Raw genomic sequence first — 22,280 nt, forward strand, 5'->3', positions numbered from 1 at the left:
TTTTTTTTTTTGCGGTATGTGGGCCTCTCTCTCACTGTTGCGGTCTCTCCGGTTGTGGAGCACAGGCTCCGGACGCGCAGGCTCAGCGATCATGGCTCACAGGCCCAGCTGCTCCGCGGCATGTGGGATCTTCCCGGACCGGGGCACGAACCCGTGTCCCCTGCATCGGCAGGCGGACTCTCAACCACTTCACCACCAGGGAAGCACTGTTTTACTTATTTCTGATAACTTTATGTCATCTTCTCAGGAGTTGCAAGTTGACCTTCACTGTCTTCCAGAATTTTTCACATGTGGAAGGCATCCTTTCTTCCTATTTTACAATGGTAATGCATGCCTGCCTCTATTTTTATAATTCTATGGTTATTTCAATTATGATCAGTTGAAGTAACAGAATAATATATCTGTCCTCAACTCATAATCTTATCAGGAAGTAAAAAAAAATGCATTTTCAGATAATCATAATCAAAAATGGTAAGAGATGTATCCATCAAAATTAAGATTTTTAAACATTTCTAATATCTACTAACATATTCTTTCTTTTTCTCTTTTTTCCTTTTTTATTTCAAATATATAATTAATTATTTATATATTTTTATATGGGATTTCCCTCAAAATAAGTCATTGGAGAAACACGGTCCACTGGTTCTGAATCAATTGTAACATATGCCTCATTCCAATAACACAGAAAAACAATTGAATTCTCTTAACTATTTAAAATCTCAGTCTAAAATAGATCTGAGAAAGAACTATGATAATCTACCCCTGTAATATAAACTATATTCTTAAGGAACTGTAGCAATTCTAAGTCCTCTACCTTCACTTATTCCAATTGAAAACCAAGGTTTTATTTTTCCTCTCTCTTATATAAAGTTGTATTTATTAATCAACATGTTATACGGGTCTTTTCTGGTTCAGTTAGTCTCCTAGTGCCTTGGTTTCTGTTCCCTGAACTGAGGAAACTCAGAGTTTTGTCTGCCATAAATGGGACACAGGAAATTAGATTTTTCCTCTGCACACTTCCCTGTGCTAACCCTGTCCTATCTCTTTCCTGCCAAGTTGCATTTGATGACATTTAAAATAAATAGGTTCTTCTAGATTCAGCCTTTCTCAACCAGGTTATGAGACATAATTAAACACTAATGTCCTAAGGCATACATTGTAGGTACTATCCTTGAAAGAATTAAGTAAGCACTGAAATCATTTTCAGCAGACTTTTAGAAATAAAATACTTATATCATCGCCACGTATATTTGGAGGCTTCTTATCCTTCAAGTTTCTCATTTTTCAAGTTTCAGGCTTTAGAACATGAATCATTCACTGACGAAGAGGGCGGCTAAGGACCTTGTCTTTGACTAATCCAAGCTATCAATTCCTTTTCTGTTTTCCCCTGGTTGCTGTGTGGGTGGACCTTTCCTGTTTCTGAAGAGAAGGAAATTCCCTTTTATCATATCTTGTTTTATCTTTACTCTAAACTCCATTGTAAAAATGCTATGAAGTATGCCAGGCCTAGTTCCTGATATGTTAATGAGAGCATAAAAGAACCTGAAAAAAAAATTCTCTTAATATCACTTCAAATTCAAGATCATCTTCTTGTTCTGACTCTTTTGCTTTGCATTTTTGTTCTCTCAATTGTAATCTTTCCTGAAGTAGATGGATGTCTCAGGAAAAATAGAAATCAGTATATACAGAAGGATGAGAAATAAAAGTACACTAATATATTTTTTAAAATATGTAAACCCAGTTATTTTCATATAAAAAATTCCTTTGTCTTTGAGCTATTTCTGTGGTACAAATGTTGACAAATGACTCAGTGAGTTTGAATCTCCACTGTTCAGGATACTCAGTTGAGCTCTGTTTACTCATCGTCTCAAGGCATCAGGATGCTGGTTGCTCTGAGGTCACAACCAACCCCCAGTTCTTGGGTATGAAGAACTTCTACCAATTGCTTTGATTTCAGTACATAGAAAACCTACCATTCCTACAACCATTGAAATATTTTTAATCCATTCTCTGATTCTCCTCCTGAAAAACCAGTTTTAACCCTTTTCAAATCATGAAGAGCAAGCTTCATTTGTGTAATTCTGGAGCTACCTGGCAATACTGTTACTTATTAAATATTAACTTTAGTTCTTAAGGAGAGGAAAATGTAGTAAGGAGTTTTGCTTTGCCTACTAAGAAGTGTAGGGCTAGATAAAATATTCAAGAATGACATTCAAATAATTTAGATTATTGGTTAATTAAAACTGAAAAAGAATTTAATATTTTCCCAACTTTACTTAGCCATGGCTTCCGTTATAAGTCAGAGCAGAGTTTTGTAGGCTAGCAAATTACAAACTATTAAACATATAAAGGAAAATTCCCTGCTGTGTTTTATTGCTAGTTGCCTTTCTACTTCATTCCTCTGTTGTTACTTATTTCTCTGCAACTACAGCATTTTAATGGATAACAATGAAAATGTCTTTTATTTTTCTCCCAATGTGATCTGACACTGACAAAGGTGATCTCTTATAAGAAAAATATATCTTTATTTCAAAAACTGCATAAGGATATTTTTAGGAGCAACTCTAAATCCTCAGTGGTCTCCATGAAGAGAATTTTAAAAAATAAAAGGTTAAAGTATGGGCTTCACTGGTGGCACAGTGGTTGGGAGTCTGCCTGCCGATGCAGGGGACACGGGTTCGTGCCCAGGTCCAGGAGGATCCCGCGTGCCGTGGAGCGGCTGGGCCCATGCGTGCGTCCGGAGCCTGTGCTTCGCGACGGGAGGGGCCGCAGCAGTGAGAGGCCCGCGTACGAAAAAGAAAAAAAAAAACAAAAACCCTTAAGGTAGAAAAGTAGAATAAATTAAACGGAAACTATTAACATATTTAATTATAAGTTAATTTTTGGTACCCTGATGTGCACTTACATTTCTAATGGTGTATGATTTTATAATTCTTATTTGGGAAAATATCCCTATTGCAATTAAGATGCAAGTAAATTCTTGAATAGGGAATTAGATTTGTGGGTTTAAGTAATTTAAATTCTGCAAATCTGTGTGAGTTTCTCTTTTGCCCAGTTCCACATGGGAAAAATTGCATTTTAAGACTTGATATAGAAAATGTGGATGACTACCGTGACTATGTTTACAAGCTGCTGACTTGTTTCTTTTACTCTCTTTGGCAAATGTCCGAATACAGCATTATAATAAAACAGGTCTGCCATCTTCAGTGCCACCAAAGGTGCCCATTATTGACGACAGTCAGATGGAATACCATCTAGTAAGAGTGATTTATTATTGAAGGGATCTTTAATGACATGCCATACTTTATACACACTTAAATGTATCATTCTTTAGATATAGATGAGAGTTCCTTCTTAATTTTTACAGCCCCCAAAGATTATATGTATATAAAATTACACAAAGGGATAGATCTTTTGGGATTTTAACTCACTTTGTTAACTTCCATTTTCTTTGAAACTGTGTATTATATTATTAGTAATCTAATTATAGGCTACGTGTATATAATAAACATTGTCAAAAAATGTAGGGGAGATTATTTCCCTACTAGAAGTGGTTTAAAAATGTTATCAAAGACTGTGAAGAAGAAAAAAGGAACAGAGGAATGAAGTTGTTGATTTGAAGGAATAGTTATCTAGGTCAGAAAACATTGACGCTGGAAACTGAAAATTTTAGTTTAGATTTTTCTCTCACTTTTCTATATATTCTTTTCAATAAACTTTATCCCAATGTGTAAAATGAATAAACCAATTAACTTGGGCTACAGAGATGCATATATGGAATGGTATATGTAAATATATTTATATATATATATTAGTACTTAGGATATTTTCTATTGTATACTTGGTAGTATTTTTGGGGTGGGTAAATGCTTATTGAAATTAAATATATTTAATCTTCTTAAACTGGATGGGGTACTGAAATTTAGATTACACATTTTGGAGAATTTTCCCTGGGCCTAGATATACAGCACAAGTAAAACTTAGTTGGTGTTTTTGAATACTGTTTATAGTCTTCTCATATAAAGTACAATTCAAAGGCAGTTTTAAGCAGGATTTTCATGTAGACATTTTTGGAAACAACATCATTCTTTGAAATACTTCTCTCTCTTTCCTCATTCTCTTCTCCAGTGCAGGTATCCCTGTTGTTGTTGAATGGGAAGTGCATGATGGAATATATACAACATTTTCATTTTTGATTAGAGCATAAGATATTGCTTATTTCATACTTTTAGCCAACCATACTTTTTTAATTTAATTTTTATTTTATATTAGACTATAGTCATTTTACTATGTTCTGTTAAGTTTCAGGTGTACAGCAAAGTGATTCATTTATACATATACATATATCCATTCTTCTTCAGATTCTTTTCTCATATAGGTTAATACAGAATATTGAGTAGAGTTCCCTGTGCTATACAGTAGGTCTGTTGATTATCTATTTTACATATAGTAGTATGTATATGTTAATCCCAAACTCCTAATTTATCCCCCCCCTTCCTCCCTGGTAATCATAAATTTGATTTCAAAGACTGTGAATCTGTTTCTGTTTTGTAAACAAGTTATTTGTATCATTTTTGTAGATTCCACATAATCCTTGATACTTGCTAGGGTAGTCATTCACTCCTTTTGGTACTGAGGCAATTTTGAAGAAAAATCATAAAAAGTGCTTTTTAAAATTTCATCCATATTAAGATCTCTATTGTTACAACCCAATTTAGTTTTACACACTACAAATTGTGTATTATATTGTAATTTTCTTAATTCTTGTTTCCACCCACAACTTCTAATTTTTGTTGTAGTTTTGGATTTTATATATCCTTCTCTAAAAATCTTGACTGGCTAATTGATACTTGATTAAAACTAGGATACTATTGGACCATTCTACATTTTAATATATTTGTTAGCATATTAATCAACAGTACTGTTACCAAAAAGGTACTCATGTTGTAATAGGCTGTTTCTAAACATACATGTTTCCTAACTTTGAACTTGAAAGCTAACGTTTTGCTTCAGTACACATTCAGGAGCCATTTAATCACTTATTCATAAAAATGACTAGAGATTTGTAAACAAACTTCAGTGTTGCTTTGAAAATCTCATTTGTATCTAATAGTTTGTATGTGTGTGTGGTCCCAAAGCTCTCGAGAATGTAAAAACCTTCAGGTGATTTCATCTAACTGTTTTTTGACCATTCTGGATAAACAGTTCCTGGTATTTACCTGATTACCTTTTCTGGGGATTCACATGTTGTGCTTATATATACTCTGGACTGAATGAATTGACTTGATTGAGTTGAAAAAGGTTATTATAAAAAAAAAAAAAGCACAGTTTGCTAAGTGGTGTTTGCTTTTCCAGAATAACAGGCATTCTAAATAATCAGTTTGTCCATACACTTTTCTCACTCGGGTTAATCCAATTTTTGCAATGATTCCAGACTGCAGTGGTAGTGAAGACGAAGGTTTACTTGAAGTCACTTGAAATTCAACATCATATTACTTAACACACTATTTTAAACTGAAGTAACTTTAGAATATATCCTTTCTAAGCAAGGACATTTCCTTAGACTCTAATTCTGTTCCTTTTCTCTTCCTATTCCTATATATAACTCAAGCTAAGTTCTCAAACTATATTCAAATAATGTACAGAAAATATTTGACTGGAAGATTGTTTTGATTTAAACAGTTGTCCTGGTTCTATTTTACCTATTTGAAGTAATGATTAAGTCAATGTAGTTAGCTATATTTTTGTTAGTAGAGATATAATAATTCTTTTGCCTCTAATTTTACAAAATTATAATATTTAGACCATACGATTAATAACAGTTGGCACAAATGCAAACACCCAACATACTATACCCTATAAATATTTAAATATTAAAAGAAATTTAAATTTACAAATATATATTATAAATCTAAATATAAATCTATCTACTGTTGAGAGCTAGTGTTCAGAAAAAATGATTCATTTCAAAATATTACTGCTCAATTTATAAAAATATCAAATCACTGTGTTGTATACCTGGAACTAATATTATATTGTAAGTCAAGTATACCTCAATAAAAATATATAAAGTATTACTACTCATTGACAATGCACCTGTTCATCCAAGAGCTCTGATAGAGATGAACAACAAGATTAATGTTGTTTTCACGCCTGTTAACATATCACCCATTCTGCAGCCCATGTGCCAAGGAGTAATTTTGACTTTCAAGTCTTATTATTTACAAAATTACATTTCATAAGGCTATAGCTTCCATAGATAGTGATTCCTCCTATGGATCTGAGCGAAGTTAATTTAAAACCTCTTCTGGAAAGGATTCACCATTCTAGATACCATTAACAACACTTGTGATTAATGGGAAGAGGTCAAAATATCAACATTAATAGGAGTTTGGAAGAACTTGATGCAACCCTCATGGATGACTTTGAGGGGTTCCAGATTTCAGTGGAGAAAGTAACAGCAGACACACTAGAAATAGCAAGATAACTAGAATTAGAAATGGAGTTTGAAGAGGTGACTGAATTGCTAAAATCTCATGAAAATATTTTAACAGTTGAGAAGTTGCTTCTTCTAGATGAGCAAAGACATTGGTTTCTTAAGATGGAAACTATTCCTGGTGAAGATTATGTGAAGATTGTTGAAATGAGAACAAAGAATTTAGACTACACTTAGTTGATAAAGCAGGGGCAAGGTTTGAGAAAACTTTGGAAGAAGTTCTACTGTGGGTAAAAGGCTATCAAGTAACATTGAATGCTACAGAGAAATCGTTCATGAAAGGAAGCACCAATTACTGTGGCAAACTTCACTGTTGTCTTATTTTTAAGAAATAACCATAGCCACCCCAACAGTCAGGAATCACCACCCTGATGAGTTAACGGCCATCAACATCAGAGCAATACCCTCCACCAGCAAAAAAATTATGATTCAATGAAGGCTGATTAGGCTAAAAATGGTGGTTAGCATTTTTAAGCAATGAAGAATTTTTAAATTAAGGAATTTTTTAGACACATTATTGCACACTCAGTAGAATACACTATAGTGTAAACATAACTTTTATAAGCACTGGGAAACCAAAACATTTGTGTGACTCATTTTATTGCTGCTGTCTGGAACCAAATCTGCAATATCTCTGAGGTGATACCTTATTTTTGTTATATATAGCAAAAGCTTATGAGCGTTAGGTAATACAGGCACACCTCAGAGATATTGTGGGTTTGTTATCCCTGGTTGGGTCAGAAAATTAAACTGACAGATTAACAGGAGAAAAACATACAAATTATTTAATATAAGTTTTATGTGACATAATAGTCTTCATAAGGAAATAAAGACCCAAAGAAACTGTTAGGCGTGTGCATTTTTATGCTAAGTTTAAAGGATGGACAGTCGTGAAAGATTATGACAGGTTAAGGCTTATGAGGTAAGCACAGTAAACTGGGAAGAACTAAGCGAGTCCTGTTTGTTAGTATTCTTCTTGGTGTCCCTTTGTCTTTGGAGATAAGGATGTTCCTTTCCTCTGGGTACAGGGAGATAATCTCTCACTTGAAAATTTTATGACCTGTTTAGTGGAGAAAGGTTGGGGGGTGGTGGAAGAGGTCAGAGTGACCTGCTTGCTTCTGTGGTTTTCTCAAACTCCTTCAGCTTAAAAATTCAATATTTCAAGGTGCCATATTTTGGGGTAGCATGTCCTGAACCCCATCAGTTTCAACCTGTCAGGCAGTCTCTGCAACCCAAGATACATCCCAGTCACGAGCTTTTGATCAAGGTGCCATTGCATCCAGCAAACTCTTGTCAAGGAGAGTAAATAGAACATATTCACATCTGTGTTTCAGTCAGTTTTTGAGTTAGCGGGTGAGCAGGTAAGACCCTAGGTTGCTAAGAACTTGGAAGTATTATAGAATTAGTGGAATAGCTCCTTTTCTCACAGCACAAGTTAGAAGGTGGCTGAGTCAGGATGGGGGCACCTAACAATTGCCTCACTCTACCACCTACCACACTCCCTCAAACACAGAGATATCTGGCTCTTGTAGCTGAATCTGATTGGTCATATAAACATCTCCTCTATGGCAGACTTGCTTTCCAGCTAGAGAAATTACAGGGATTAAGAACTTAGCTAACCAATACCCTAAGGAAGAGTCACACAAATTAGAAAGAAGAAAATTCTACAAAAAATAGGATCATATTCTTCAGTAAGTCAAAGCAACTCAAGGAGAGAGCGTGTTGAAGATTGAAAACAACAACAACAACAAATTAAAGGGCAGAAAACCCAGATGCAAAGTTCAGTATGAAATTGTAGCCTGGCTCGGACTGATCGAACACAAAAGATACATTGGGAGTAGCTAGTGAGAGAAAAATATGGTTCAAATATTGTATCCTGCTAAATAATAATTATTAATTTTGTTGAGTTTGAAAATATTTTAGCATAAAATACAATTAAAAAAATAATATTGACATATTTACTGAAGAAGACTTGCTTATAATTTACTTTAAATGTTTTACCCTGGAATATATAATTAGCTTAAGATACACCCTTTGTGTGATGGATTGCTCTAATCAGAAATCTACATCCCAGGCCTAGTACTCTCCAGGCACTGACTAGGATAAAAACATGTGCCTTCTAAATTTCAGGGAATGTAATAGATCTCGTAATTAGCATTAGGAATTTCAAAAATTGAGATATTGTAGGGGAATTTTTAGTCTTATTATTCACATAATGGATGTCAGAAATGTGTTCTTAATGTAGAAAATTGGCAGAATTCAAGATACATTGATTGATATAAATACTCTAAATGGTTTCTTCACCTTTTCATGAAAAAATATATAGTAAATCTAGTAGCTTATATATGCAGCAGAAGAGCCTTGTACATGATTCCTGGACAGTCAGTGACCAACCAGTTATTCAGAGGATTCTTGTGAAATTATGTAGACTCTAAATCATGAATCCTACCGCTGGAGTATTGCCTTGATGCCTTGAGTGAGCCTTTGTGCTGTAAGGAAATTTAGATCACCTAAAAGGACAGAGGTATAGGACTTCCATGAGCTTACCAAACATCATGTAGAAACTACATATGCCTGCTTGTAAGTAAATGCTTTTACAATAAAAGCTTTCCTATATTCCAGATTTTGACCTGAAAACTGCTTTCTTTATAACTTTATGATTCTTTATATTTGAATTATCAGGGAGTAGTTTAATGACTGGCAGCTACTTTTATATATTAAAAAAATAAGGTGTACCTGATGTAATTGATCAAATTACTTTTTCTTGTGTAACAATAAAAATTTAATAACTGGTTTAAAATTTAATAAGTACAATATCTCAAAGCAATTTTTGTACCCTATTACACATGCTTGTGTATTCAATTTAAAATACAAATAAGCTATTAACTAAATTTGTATCCCTTTTCTCTCTTCTCTTTGAAGAACAAATGTCTTACTTCTGTTTGTTTATATTACTTCAAGTTTTGATCTCAATATATAATAAATTGATTTCTGCTCCTACCATTGCATGTAACTGAAACCACCAATTGTCACTAATGATCTGTTTAACAAAGTCAATAATATTTAATTAGTAGTTGATTTATTTGGCTTTTCAAAAGCACTAACAATTTGATACTATAAACCCCAGTCAACTTCTTAATTTCTTTTTCTCTTCTTTCTTTAAACACACATTCCCTGTTTTCTTCCTTGATCTCTGACTAGCTTGAGGTTATTTCTTAATATTTTCTATTTTTTGCCATGATTTATTTCTCTCTCTCTCTCTTTTTTTTTTAATACTCTACACACACTCCATGGCCAATCTCACCCACTCCAATGACATCAACTGTTACATAATCACAAATCAATCTCCGATATCTATCTATAAACACCTTCAAGAGGACGTGCACAGACACATATTTACAACTGTATTTCTCTTAGCTGGGCTTCCTGTAGCACATCCTATTTCAGGTGTTGATATTGACATCCACCTAGTATTAAAAAAATGAAATACCTATGGGGCTAAAATATAATGGTATTTGGCCTTGGCATTCAGTTGCTTCATAATATGATTTATCTTCAGTCACATGGATGAATACATATTTTAGACAGGGAACTGTGTTCTTCCTTAGACTTAATAATAAATAAACTTCCAAAGGAAGAACTCAGCAGATATTTCATTTGACAGAGTTATACCTAGGTTTCTAATTTTCTATTTTCTTTTAAATTTTAGACTAAACAGCCTCTGGTTATAGACAGATGTTCCTGAACTGAGTCTAGCTAATGAGGAGGTTTATTATGATGATGCTGTTCCTTTCTGGAATTGTGTATTCCAGGGCACAACCAGTTTTTTCTCTATATAAGTAATAATTACAATATTCACTGTAGTGGATTCTCTAATGTATCACTCAAATAGCCTTTAAGACTGAAATAGATTTTCCCCCAGCTGCAGAGGATTCTGTTAGCTAAGAACCCTCAATTCCAGGATTCTCTGGAAATTGCCAAGGCTGAAGAGAACCACTGAGCTGAATGTCATACCCTTTATGGGGACAGCCTGCATCTTCACCCAAACTCGGTGCAACTCCGAAGAGCTGCCTCAGTTTCTGAGCTTTCTGAAGGATCACCTGAGGCCTTTGTTAAGACTACAGTAGACCCCAATTTCTCCCTCTCCCAATTCTGCTTTCTTCTTTTCCCCACAGTCACTGATCTCAAAATTACTCTTTAATGAACTTCTTGCATGCTAATCTTTATGTAAGATCTGCTTCTTAGAAACCGTATCAGCAATAATTGGTATTAGAAGTGATTCAAGAGGAAAGTCCTTAAGATGGGAATCACTATTCCTAATCACTTTCAACTGCAGGACACAGAAAGCTAAAAAAAAATTCTTGAATTTTCTTCTTGTCTCACAAAGCCTAAAATATTAGCTATCAAGCCCTCTATAGAAAAAAGTTTTCTGATTCTTGCTCTATGCCATGAAGTAGAGTTAAGTCACAGCATAACCCAGGGCTGAACCTGCTCAAGGATGGGGAAAAGAAAGACTGTACCAAAGGAGCTGCAGAACCTAGCAAACATATACTGGCAGGAGCTGAGAGAGCACATATAAAGCTAAAGTCTGGGGCTTCCCTGGTGGCGCAGTGGTTGAGAATCTGCCTGCCAATGCAGGGGACACGGGTTCGAGCCCTGGTCTGGGAAGATGCCACATGCCGCAGAGCAACTAGCCCCGTGAGCCACAATTACTGAGCCTGTGCGTCTGGAGCCTGTGCTCTGCACCAAGAGAGGCCGCGATAGTGAGAGGCCCGCGGACCGCGATGAGGAGTGGCCCCCACTTGCCGCAACTAGAGAAAGCTGTCGCACAGAAACAAAGAGCCAACACAGCCATAAATAAATAAATAAATAAATAGCTAAAGTCTGAAGATGCTGGACTGAAGGAGGCTTCCAAAAACTGAAGTTACCAGTCTTTGTGCTTCCTTTGTATTCGTTTTCTATTGCTGCTGTGATGAATTAGCACAAACTTAGAGAGAATAAACAATACAAATTTATTACTTTACAGTTCTGTAGGTCAATAGTCAGACTCACGCCTTACATATCTAATATTGAGGTGTGGGCCTAGCTGCATTACTTTCTGAAGAATTAGGGAAGAATGCATTTCCCTGCCTTTTGCAGGCTCTGGAGGCTTCTCACATTCCCTGGCTCTTGGCCTCTTTTCTCCACCTTCAAAACCAGCCAGGTTGCATCCTTCCAACTTTGCGGCCTCACTACATCTCTCTCCAGAGCAGGGATAAGTTCTTTGTGCTCATGTGATTAAATTGGACCTACTAGGATAATCCAAAATAATCTTCCCGTCTCAAGGTCCTTAATGACACCTGCAAAACCCTTTTTGGGACATATAGTGACATATTCACTAATGCCAGGTATTAAGACACAGAAATCTCTGGGGGCCCATTATTCTCCCTACCACATCCTTCCTGGTGTTGGAAGGTGTGAAATGTAATTTGTCCTTTACTTCAGAGGGAATATTCAGACATGGTCCAGACTGTTAAAAATTTTACTGATGTAACAGGCCTATGAATATAGTTGGACAAAATGAGCAAAAAGTGTCAAGTGATTTGCTGACTTTGGTAAGATACATGCACCCTAGAAAGTGAGAGGAAAATATAATGTAGTATCAGAGCAGGGAGGGCCCATTTTGGTCAATGGATGAAGGGAAAGAAAGCCCAGACTTGGTTCATTAGTGAGAATGGGTGAGTTCAATATTTACATTAGGGCTTCCCTGGTGGCGCAGTGGTTGAGAGTCCGCCTGCCGATGCAGGGGACACGGGTTCGTGCCCCAGTCTGGGAAGATCCCACATGCCGCGGAGCGGCTGGGCCCGTGAGCCATGGCCGCCGAGCCTGCAGGTCCGGAGCCTGTGCTCCGCAACGGGAGAGGCCACAGCAGTGAGAGGCCCACGTACCGCAAAAAAAAATGAAAAAAAAAAAAAAGAGTCCTTGACAGAGTTGATACTTCAATCCTATGTGCTTTGGATGACAATCTAACACCTTTATAAAATAACAATGTTCCCTTTGTATTGATCTACTAAACTAGGAAACTTTCAAGTTAAATATAGACATAAGAAGTTATAAATCATACCCATGTTCTCACATATCTGTGTGAATTTAGAAATTGTGAATATTTTTTAAAGTGTTTATAATATTTATCAAAATGTAAGATTCGTTACAATTGCATTTGAAATTATATTGAGTAATTGTTTTCGGATTTGTGATTTTTAGTAGAAAGACATGACAGCTTGTAAAACTACCATATTACTACGTTTAAGAGAACTTACATTTATTAACTGGGTAAATTTAGTTGATTACATTGAAATTAGTTGTTTAAATTCTTGACAAAGATTGATTTGTCAGTTTCTGGCAGTGAAAGAAGGAAATCCTGTCATATGTGACAACACTGATATACCTGGAGGATATTATACTAAGTGAAATAAGCCAGACAGAGAAAGACAAATACCATATGATTTCACTTGTGTGGAATCTAAACAAACCAGACTCATAAAAACATAGAGTAGAATGGTGGTTGCCAAGGATGAGGGGATGTGGGAAAGAGGGAGAGGTTGTTAACAGCATACTTTTAGTTAAAAGATAAATAAGGTCTGAGGAGCTAATGCATAACATAGTGACTATAGATGATAACACTATATTGTATAATTGAAATTTGCTAAGAAACTAGAAAGTAAATGTTCTTACCAAAAAAAAAAAAAAAAAAAAAAAAAGGTAAATGTGTGAGGATGTGAGGTGATTGATATGCTAATAAACTTGAAGGAAGCAATCCTTTCACAATATATACATATATCAAATCACCATGTTGTGCACTTTAAATATTTTATAATTTTATTTGTCAGTTATACTTCAACAAAGCTAAAAAAAAATCAGAGCCTCAGAAATATAGCATTTAGAGAATTCCCTGTTCACACAGAGACTTCTGGGAACCATTGTAGTTTGTGTGTAAATATCAAGTTGGTATTACACATTCATAGCCATAATGGAATAGGACTTGACACACAGTGAAAGTGAAGTTACAACATGAAATTTTACAATAAAAATGCATATTGTTGTGCTAGAAAATAATGCTTTGACCTAATAATATTTTGTGTTACAAGCATTAGAATCTCCTGGATAATTATTTCAAAATAAATATACCTGTGACCTTTTTCTTAAAGACTCCAATTTAGTTTGCAGTTTCCCTAGCAATTATGAGCTACTCCACCTATTGTGAAAACTGGCTCTTCTAAAACAAAGATCCTATGAATATAAATGGCTAATTTTTCCTTTAATGTAATTTTTCTGATTTTTAGTTATACTGAACATCATCCTATTAATCATTAAGGTTGTTAGAACATTTCTGTCTTTGCCCTGAACACTTTTTTTTTTTAATTAATTTTTATTGGAGTATAGTTGCTTTACAATGTTGTGTTAGTTTCTGCTGTACAGCAAAGTGAATCAGCTATACGTATACATATATCCAATCTTTTTTAGATTTCCTTCCCATTTAGATCACCATAGATCACTGAGTAAAGTTCCCTGTGCTATACAGTAGGTTCTTATTAGTTATCTATTTTATACATAGTAGTGTATATATGTCAATCCCTATCTCCCAATTCGTCCCACCCCTCCTTGCCCTGACTCTTTGGAGAGTTCTTCTTGGCTTAACAAAGTCCTCCTTATCTTTAAACATATACCCCAATGCTGCCTTTTTCTGAAACCTTCCCTTGGTCTCTGGGAGGTAGCATCCTTCTTCATTGTGCTGCAAAGTGCCTTACTGGCACTTCTGTCATAGCTCTTAACACATTGTGCAGCAATGATCTGTTTATAGTATGTCTCACCCACTAGATTATCAGTTTACAGGGCAGTAATTAAGTTGGTAAGCATATTACCAAGTGGTAGCTATAAAAATCATTTTATAAAATTGGTTAAAATAAACATTGGCAATGACAGCCCAGCTGCAATAAGATCATAGCAATTCAATGTCAGGGCACTGTGATTTTCAGACAATACCAGCTTTACTTCCTTGTATTGTTTCTTGGCAGCAATAGCACTTAGAGGGCAATTTTGAGGGAACTCTGCTAATATTCTTGGTAGATATTTAACCTTATGAAAGGAAATCACTTATCCAAGACTTCAGTGTTTTCATTTCAGTGACATTTAAAATGGAAATGAGTCCATTTTCTTTTCAGACTTTTTGAAAATGCTTTGGTTCAAAATTAAACACATTCAGTGAATTATTCAGCTAGGACAAAATCAGAATATAAGGAAATTGAAGAAGCAGATTTTTTTTCAGTGTGGCTCTTATATTTGATACATCCTATATTCTACATTAATTGTACCAACAGGTAAATCATACCAATTGCCAAACAATAAAATAGAGTAATTATTTCTAGTATATAATGAATTAATGTTTAACTTCATTGCTTTATGCTATTATACAAGATAATTTTAGATAATTTCAGCATATATTTGTGCCCTTAATCATCTCAGGGAAATGAGTCATTTAAAAAATATGTTTTCATTTTATTTATATATTTTGGTATTGATGAATAATAGCTTTTAAATCTTATCCCATTTTTTACACTATCATGATATTAAAAATTGAATAGGAAGGTTTTGAAAGAATAATGTACACAGAATTATTCTCTAAAGTATTTGTTGATACTTTTATTAAAGATTATTTAATAATAAAGAAATGGGTTAAAGAATTAATGTATTAAGATAACTTGTTACAACCTAATAGATTTAAGGTGAATGTGACTAGATTATCTTGGTTGTGCCTATTTCTCAGTGTCTGGATGACTCCCAAACTCCTCAGAACAAAACATAAAATCCAAGCCCAAAAGCCTTTTGGATAATGTAAATCATAATGAGGTTGGGGAGAGGGTGATAATTTACACCTTACCTAGCACATTTATCTTCTAAATATAAAATATTTATAATAATTTTTGTCTCCCTTTATGGCTCCTCTTTCTGTATCTCCTGCCTCAACCTTTCATTTACTGTTTGACAATCATCTCCATACATAGTTTACAAAATTAGCCTGATTCAAGCAACTGTCCCACATTTCCTGTTATGTTGCACTGGGCACTCAGTGACCCAACAGGACCACTGTTGGCAAGCAAAAGAAACCAAGCAAAACAGATCATTTTCCCCAGCAAATGTCTTTCCTCAAGCATGCTCTTTAGGATTTTCAGTTTATCCCTCTATCTCTAGAGAACTGCAGTGTGAAGCCCCCAAATACATAATTCATATTTCTAGACAGTAAGTTGGTAAATGTTTAATAATCACCTCTCTGAACAACAAAAAGTGCTGATGGTATGTGATTTCTGTCATGTGGATATCCCACACTAGGACCACTTTTGAACTACCAATGTGTCATCACTGAATGCAAAGTTGGGATGTGATGTGCTGTAGCATGCCATTATCTAAATAGATAAAATACTTCAAGACCATATATGATAATAAAATATAGTAAAGTAACTAGGATTTAACTAGTTTTTATTAATTGAAAAAATATTTCATGTTATAAAAGCTTAAAAAGTAATTTAGCTTTGAAAACAAAATTGGTTTAAACATCTACCACCTTTCTTTAAATTGACCAAAAAAAAAAAGCCATGTCTAAAGGTAATCAAACAACAGACCTAGAAAATTACATGACCATTCCTCTACATTGTCCATTTCATTTATGTTATTTTTTTAACATCTTTATTGGAGTATAAATGATTTACAATGTTGTTTTAGTTTCTGCTGTATAACAAAGTGAATCAGCTATATGTAACATATATGTTTTTATGTAAATCTCTCTTTATGAATTCCTTTTTAAAAATGTATAGTTGTATGAAATGGAAAGATAATGGAGGCAAGGGATTTCACTACTAATTTTCTCCAGTAATTTCAGCCTGGATAAAACTTGCATTGGCAATTACCCCTCACCTGTCTTATTTATGAACGTGGAAATGAAGAGGCCAAAGGTCAGATTCCTTTCTAGGAGATACGTCCACATCACTAAGTTCAAGGCAAAGGATACAGTGATAAAAGTGCTCAAAGTTTTAAAATCTTGATACTAAAATGATATTTCTGGATTCATAGAAGATCCCATTCTAAGATTCATTCTAAGATTGCACTATAGTTTTTCTGGAAATTTGCTCTGAGCCATTATAGTCCACCATGGTTCATCCTCTTGGCCATTTCTAATTAGATGAGCAATGGACACCTTTCCAAGTTTGTTCATCATCTTATATCTCCCTGAATTTGCAATTAGGACCAATAAGCCAGTTCAAAAGGCTGGAATTATAATACATAAGCTCAGTAACTATACAGACAGGCATATTTTGACATGTGGTCTAGAGAAACAAAGAAATTTCTAAAAGGGAAAATGAATAAGGAGAGATAAAAATAGGTACAAAGGCGAAGGACTTTACAGTGTTTGGTTCCAGTCTCTTCCTAAGTTCCCATGAACTCCTGCTTTTGGTTTCTATGAGGCACATTTAAGTTAGTTCTGTTATATATTTAAAAGCATTAAATAACATAAGGTTTAAGAGTACCTGAATTTCTGGCTGTGTTCATCTCAAAATGAGCTGCAGTATTACAGATTTCTGAAGATCCATTTCACTACTCACATGTATGCATTTCAGCCTAGTTCCTCAATTCAGGTACAAGAATTTATTTATTTATTTATTTATTTATTTATGGCTGCATTGGGTTTTCGCTGTTGCGTGCGGGCTTTCTCTAGTTGTGGCGAGAGGGGGCTCCTTTTCGTTGCGGTGCGTGGGCTTCTCATTGTGGTGGCTTTTCTTGTGGAGCATGGGTTCTAGGTATACAGGCTTCAGTAGTTGTGACACGTGGGCTCAGTAGTTGTGGTTCGCGAGCTCTAGAGCACAGGCTCAGTAGTTGTGGCCTATGGGCTTAGTTGCTCCTCGGCATGTGGGACCTTCCGGGACCAGGGCTCGAACCCATGTCCCCTGCATTGGCAGGCGGATTCTTAACCACTGCACCACCAGGGCAGTCCCTCAGGTACAAGAATTAAAAAGAAAGAAAAGAGAAGAGAAGAGAAAAGGAAACAAAAGAAACATAACAAACTCTTTAATACATAGATTAGATAAGTTCTGGAAAGGTTTAGGAAAGGAACAAGGGAGTACCCTGTGGATACCCCAGAAATAAATGATTTCCTGCTCTCAAGATTTTTCCTTGTGTTTTCCAGTCAGTATTTAGCAAGTGAGTCAGTTAATTAACATTTATCAATTATTAGGAGACTAGTTAATGCAGAGGGGTCAGAATGTAGAACATTATCCCTGCCCTGTGTGAAGTCAGTAAATTCTTGAGAGACAGGAAAAAGAGTTTATGATAATAATAAATGTAGCTCTTGACTTTGTTCTCTGTGGGTCATGCCATCCTTTTTCATCTTCAGAACCATTCTCCATTTAAGGTTTCTGTGATTTAGGACTCATATTCTTGAGGACATACCAAGCCAAATGCCAAAGCAAATTTGATCACAAGTTATGCAGATGGTGATGATTTGATTAGGAATTTGTACACATGGCTGTCATCTGCGATATCTGCAGGACCTTCTTCTTTCCTGAGGTGTAGTTTGACCAATTGTGTTGAATGATATTTTGAAAAGTATGGTTTTATCAATAATGCAGTGATGTACAACTTTTGATTTTTAAAATTCAATCTTCACTTTTCTTGTCTTCTCAACAAAACTATTGGTCACCTCTTTCTTCATAGCATCCATCACAATGTATTTCTCATATAATAATATATAACTATCTAATTAGGTGCCATCTGCCACTGTAGAGAAAAACTCTTTAATGCCTATCTGCTGAGAGTTATAAAATGACACTGATGATAATGTGTATATCAATCCGTTATCTGGTAGGTATTCTCAATAAAGGAGAAAGTGAAAATAAATTGACAAGAAGAATATGATGTACTGCACATTACAAACATACTATTTCCACAAAAAATGGGCTGAATTCATAAAAACTTAGTAAGTTAAAAGGCAACATGGATAATTCTTATTTTCATACAATTGCTTATTTAATTCTTAACCTGACTGAAAAAAGTATATAATAGCACGTATCTGAGAAAGCATACTTACAATTGATTCTACAAGCTAGAAAATAATTTGCAGATATCATTTCTTTAAATTTTTTAAATGGAACTGGTAAATTATAGCAAAACTTAAAATATTTATAATGGATAAATACATGATGAATTAATGTTCAATTTTCTTATATATTCATGGCTTTATTATATTGTATATTCTATTAACTTCCAAATAAGAATTTTCACTGTTAAAATTGTCATACCTCGCTCTTGCCTTCAGTCTAGTAATCTGACATTAACCATACTTTTGGACCATATTCTTGGTCACATGACTAGCTGTATTTCAGGATGGTGCCTTCCAAAACTAAGGTGGCCTCTTGGTTTCAGGAATAATGCCCTTTATGTTCCTAAAATATCTTAGCATCTTGCAGAAATGTTGCATTCATATAGCCTCTACAAGGAACAAGGATGTTTCCTATGTATCTTCACCATCCTTGATGTACTATCAAGTTGAAGCAATGAGGAAAAACGATTATTTCCTCTGAGATATCACCTCATTAAGCTTGCTAACTTATATTTTCATGGGTTCATATGGAAATTTTAGCAGTATTACCTTTGTACAAATTGTTTATTGTCATTCCTGAGGGCCCAGAGATGGATATCTCTGTGTGGCCCTAAGCCATTCTGATAAGTCTACATCTGTCTCCTAAAACATCACTGCCAAGCTTGAGTGCTTTGCCTTTCTTTGGTGACAAGGAACTTCTTATGAAGTATAAACTGGAAAATGATTGTATTAGCTATGTATTGCTATGTAGTCATTTTGCCACAAATTTAGAAGCTTAAAATAATACCCATTTATTATCTCATACTCTCTGCAGGTCCAGAGTTTGGGCTTGGGTTAACAGAATCCTCTGCTTCAGGAACTTAAACATGCTATCAAGGTGTTGGCCAAAGTTTCAGTCTCATATGAGGTCTGACTGAGGAGAAATTTTGCCTGTGGTTGTTGGCAAAATTCAGTTCTTTGCAGGCTACTGGACAGAGGTTCTCCTTTTCTTGCTGGTTTTTAGCCAGAGGTCACCCTCAGCTCCTTGGCTTTCCAACATGGCAGCACACAATATTGCAGGTTGCTTCTCTAGATCACCAAAGGAGAAAAAGCTTCTTCCCAATATGGGTGTTATAGTGTTATACAATACAATCATGTATGTGTGATCACATATATCCTGTTACGTTTGCCATGATCTTCTATTGGATTGAAGCAAGTCATGGGCCTGCCATATTCAAGGTGGGGGGTGATGACATAAAGATGTGAACAGTGGAAGGCAGAAATAATAAAGTTCACCTGAGAATCTGTCTCACAAAAAACCTCATTCCCAAAAATCTAGCTGAAAATCTCCTCCTATTTGACCATATCACCTTCTCAAGTTTCTCAAGCTATTGTTCTTTGGACCTTGGATGGGTTCATTCTGGAAACTTTCCATACCTGCCTAGACAAGATGACATCATCTTAAAGTTCACCTACCTGACCTTTGGAACATCTTGCAACATAAGATGATTTCTATGAGGATATTATTCTAAAACTATACTTATTTTTATTCCAGTTACTCTTTTAGTGGACATGTATCAGGACCTACCCATGAAAACAGAATCAAACTATATTCAGCATGTCTTCTTCAGCAGATACCTCAATGACTTATACTTTTTAGTTAAAATGTCTTTTTTTCCATTTTTAGAACAGATGTGAATAATCTGCTTTTAATCAAAAATCCATATTAAATTATATCTTTAATTCTAGTGAGAAGTAGGAAAACATCTTAAATGTAATTTGACTTGTGTATATGATTTCTTAATTAGGTTTACTTCCTTTTAGATATGTCAAAACCTCATTATTGTGAGTGCTGATGATGTAATGAAGAGATTAAGAATCTGTACACCATAAACCACAAAGAGCTATAGGATGAAATCTGAATTACACAAGCCTGTGCTAAAAGGATCATTGAGCAATTTGATCCATTTAACATTATATGCCCATGTGACTCTTCCACATTTTGAAGCAAGAATCAATTTAAGACAACTTTTGAATTTATTATTTATTTACCTGACTTCATTCTATGTATCTACCTCAAGAGTTGGAGCAAATAATTAGAATGTTTTATATATCTAATCTGTGTAATCTTTAAGGAAAGACTAAAAAGGTAAAGGTAACTCTTATGCATGATGTGGAAAGTTTTTGATTCTTTCTGATTTTTATGGGCAAATTTATTGGCTACAGAGGGAGAATTTACCTTAAATGACTGAAAGCTTTTTTGTTAAAGAGGGAATGTACCGTCTATCTTCTAACAGACTAGGGTAGTCTAGGGCCTTATCACAAAACTGTCTTCATCATTCCAAGACAGGATCAAGGGTGATTTCTCTTCCCACTCATTAGATGTAATGTCAGCACAGCTCTGCAGTAGCACAATTCCAGGAGATGCAAGAGAGAAGAAAGGAGAAAGCAGATTAGCACAGTTGTGATAATCCTCCTTTTGGCCATTGTGTGCTTACCTCTGGAGAAAACACTGCTGTCCCTTTGATGCTACCTCTGTCCTCTGGCTTTTGGGAGACATCCACAATCTCTATCACAGCCCTGAGTCCCAGACAGTCCTATCTTTCCAAATCACAACCAAAGATTTCTAGCAGGGCTTTATTTGTAATAGATGCAAAATTAAATTCTATCAAAATCACACATTTTCCTTTTCCTTTCATATTTTTATCACGTTAACAACATAACATATTCCACAATGCTCAAAGCACTAATCTTAGAGAAAAATGTAAGTTGAAGGAGGTGGATCTTTAGGACTGAAGAAGTAAAAGATGTGAGAGTTTTGGATGTGTAGCTAAGCAGGAACCAGCTCAATTTGTTTACGAGCTCTCACTCCACAAGGGAAGCCCTAAAAGATACTTTTCATGGAGTGTGTGGCCCAACCAAGCAATGAGACCCTGGCCAGGTTTCTTATAGGGCAGAAAATCAGGAGGAGAGGAACCTTGTGCATCTTAGATGCCAAGGACCAAGACTTAGGCAGAAAGACCTCCCTACTTAGCTTACAGGGAATGGAGAGTAAGAATGGAGTCAGTTATGGAATTATTGACTCCTAAGGCTGCCAAATGCTGGGAACAGTGTGTCAGACAATGAGCCCTCAGGCACAAAGATGCCTCAAAATGCCTCCTACTGAATGGCTGAAGGCTATGGAAACCTTGTCAAATCTGACTTCTGCTCCTGTATGGTACAGAGAGGAAGGCTGGGATACCTGACAGAGAGCTGGGTAACACAGAACTTACTGAAAGACAGGAAATACCAATGCAAATGGGGAAAAAGCCCCAGAAGATAATGTCAAAAAAATAAAATGAAAACAGTGTTTGCTGCATGTGTATTGGGTAGAAACTGTGTGGCAGTACTCTTCTACACACTGGGGATGCATCAAATCCTAACTTCTCACACTCACCTTTTGTGAAGACAGATCACAAACAAAACAACTAAGTAAATTATGTTTTGAGTTAAAAGGGGATACATATTTTCCAAGAAAATTAGACAGCCAGTGAAACTGCATTTGTGGGGAGTAGAGATAGGATTGAAATTTTAAATAGGGCATGACTGTGACCTTCTAGAGAGGGCGACATTTGGCACATTGGTAAAGAAGGTGACAGAGTGAGCAATGCAACTAGCTATTGGGAAGCAGAATGTATC

Source organism: Neophocaena asiaeorientalis, unplaced genomic scaffold, assembly GCF_003031525.2.
Source record: "Neophocaena asiaeorientalis asiaeorientalis breed wild unplaced genomic scaffold, Neophocaena_asiaeorientalis_V1.1 scaffold55, whole genome shotgun sequence".
In the NCBI taxonomy this organism is placed as follows: domain Eukaryota; kingdom Metazoa; phylum Chordata; class Mammalia; order Artiodactyla; family Phocoenidae; genus Neophocaena; species Neophocaena asiaeorientalis.